Raw genomic sequence first — 2,857 nt, forward strand, 5'->3', positions numbered from 1 at the left:
CTGGTGACTAATTATAATAAGTTTAAAGTAAAGTGTAGTGCCTCGTGTACTTTTTAATTTTAATATTGGGGAGACATATGTATATTTGTAACGTTATTAGAGTGAGTGGTGTTTTAACCACGGTATAAGGACAACTAACATCAATTTTGATAGTAAGATTCGGAGGGGAAGAAATCGAATAGTCTAGTGTCTATGTTTGGTATCCAAATCAAATTCTATATTAGACTAACTTGATTACTTAAAATAACTTGGTTATGTAATATTATCATAATTTTTATAAGTAAGTGATAGAAAAATATTAAATCACTTTTAAAATATTTAAGACACAAATAAGACAAAACATAATATTGATACTTATCCAAACATTTGAAACAAAAATAATGCTTTACCTGTATAAACTACAAATATTTATTATAAAATTTTTACGGCAAAGGTATGTCAAAATTAAAATCTAATTTTTATAACTAAATAAAAAGTTCTATTATCTTAAACGAAGTATACTAATGGCCTTTTGAACTCCTATATAATTTGGTGTTAACCATGATATAATTAAAATACAAATATTAGTGATCAATATTTATTTCTTACATTTAAATTAAATTAACATTAACCAATTTCTCATACTTTCTAAGACCCCCTAATATTTCTTATATGAAATCATATGTTTTGTTGAAAAAGTAAAACAATTTCTGTATTAGTCAACTTATATTTCTGTGTTATTCTTGTCTTATTCAACTAAAAAATATTTACATAATTCAAAATAATTTTTGTATTTTTTTCTTCTGTACTAATTTTGTATTATATTTATGTATAATTCAATTTAAAAATTACGGTTTAAATGAATTTTTTTTCTTAATGAAATTTGAACAAAAAAAATTGAAAGAAATAAACATTTGAGAAGAAGATGAGAATTTGAAAATAAAAAATAGAGGGATAAAAGAAAAAATCAACAAAAAGAAAAGAGATGAGAAGGGAGAAGAAAAAAAAAATTTGTGCTTGGAAAAAGAGAGAAGAGAAGAAAAGAAGGGAAAAAAAAAAAACTAACACCAGAGGATTAAAAAGAAAAAAAAATGAAGTCCCTTTGATTGGACTTAATTACAAAAACCATTTGATTATGTAGTATTACTGTTAATGCTTTATTTAAAAAGATAAAAAATAAAACCAAACCAAATCAAAATTCATCACAATGCGTTGATTCAGATGTTCTTTTTTATAGTCTAATGATTTCTATTCCAGCCGGAAGAGCCCAACATTTTAAAAAACCATCCATCAAGAGATGTAGTTATAAAATTCAAATTGCACATTATTTGTGGGAGTAAATCATCAACATGCCAAGCATATGCCAAAAAATAGAATAAAAAGATAAATCTTGAAAATGATGGCAACAGACTAAATAATTAAATGCTACATGTCAAGGTTCATCCTTACCAATATGGACAAAAAGCCCTACTCAAAATCCTTCCGAAGAGTGATAAAAACAGCAATCTAAAGGGAGAAAAGAAAATAAATTACATAAAAAGCTTGTGTCTTACAGTTAACTTTTTTTTAATAACTTCAACACATTAGTAAGAAAATAACCTGATATTTCTAATGCCGTTCACTACAATTGCCAAAAAGGAATAAGTTGTCTTCTAAGTTCTAACATCTTCCTATATTCCATACTTCACAAGATGAATGGATAACCAAAATGTCTACGAGTTCATCATGTAGTCTACTGAACGTTTCTTCCTTCTTTCTGCCACAGCAAGAGCTGAGAAACACCAAAACATGACATAAGTGAGACATTTCTTTCTTGAGAAAATGTGAAAGCTGGATTATCTTTATAAATGAAAAAAGGTTAAAAAGAAGTCATTAAGGCAACGTTTGGAAGAGAGACAGCGACTGAGAGACAAAGACTGAAATAAGTCTCAGTATTGTGTTTGGTGTAAAGTGAGAGACAGAGATTGAAATAAGAATGAAACTCTAATTTAATTTGCACAAAGGATAAAATTGGAATTAATTAATTGAATTAGGGGTATTTTAGATATAAAATGTTATTAAAGTTTTAGTCTCCGTATCCAAAAATTTCAATCTCCTGTGTCCCCACTTTTTAAAAGTACTGAAATACTGAAATTTTGAATACAGAGACCAATCTCTGGACCAACAAACATGATCCTGAGTCCCAGTCTCCGTCCTAGTACCTCAAAACAAAAACTACCTAACACTTGTTAAGTATGGCATCAAGAGACTCAAAGCAAATGTTCTTTATACTACATCCTTTGTTGAATAACTTCATATATTTTCATCACTAATTTTCAATTATTAAGCATGTCAGCAGTATAGTGCCATTTGCATCATGCATAAATAAGTCTGCAGAAGTAATCCATAAAGATGGATTTTTGGCATTCAAGATTCAAATTATCACTTGTCAGGGAACAAACTTGGGTTTCAATTTATGGTTGTTATCGAAAAATGATCAAAGCAAGACTAAGCATTAGTCATACATCAAATGAATTCAGAATATTCAACCCTTCTCCCATAGCTTTCTCATGTCTTAAAAGTAATTCTAACTCTTAAAATTGGCTACCACAATAACCTTGCAAATAGAGTTCCTATAACCCATCAGTCTGTCTCATAAAAAGTTCTCGAACTGACTATTTACAAATTTAAAATCTAAAGTTCATCCCTACATATTATGTGGGACACTAGGCTTACCAAATTTCTTAAGTCAATCATTTTTATAACGAGGGCCTGTTTGTTTGAGCATCTTGATTTTTGAGCTTTTTAATTAGATGATGTGCATAAAAAAAATTGAGAGGTGCTTCAATTAACATAGGCTAAATAATAATAATAATAATAATAATAATAATAAATAATC

General features: G+C 28.1%; 1 protein-coding gene across 2 annotated transcripts in view; it reads right to left on the bottom strand.

Moving 5' to 3' along the window:
- The window catches only part of LOC107604714 (histone-lysine N-methyltransferase, H3 lysine-9 specific SUVH1), a 5,155-nt gene continuing 3,663 nt past the window's right edge, over positions 1,366 to 2,857 (bottom strand). For both annotated transcript variants that reach the window (XM_016306366.2, XM_016306365.2), the window contains exon 3: positions 1,366 to 1,750. The gene's annotated coding sequence lies outside the window, so the exon portion shown is untranslated. The remainder of the gene's footprint in view (positions 1,751 to 2,857) is intronic.

Source organism: Arachis ipaensis, chromosome B06 (genome assembly GCF_000816755.2).
Source record: "Arachis ipaensis cultivar K30076 chromosome B06, Araip1.1, whole genome shotgun sequence".
In the NCBI taxonomy this organism is placed as follows: domain Eukaryota; kingdom Viridiplantae; phylum Streptophyta; class Magnoliopsida; order Fabales; family Fabaceae; genus Arachis; species Arachis ipaensis.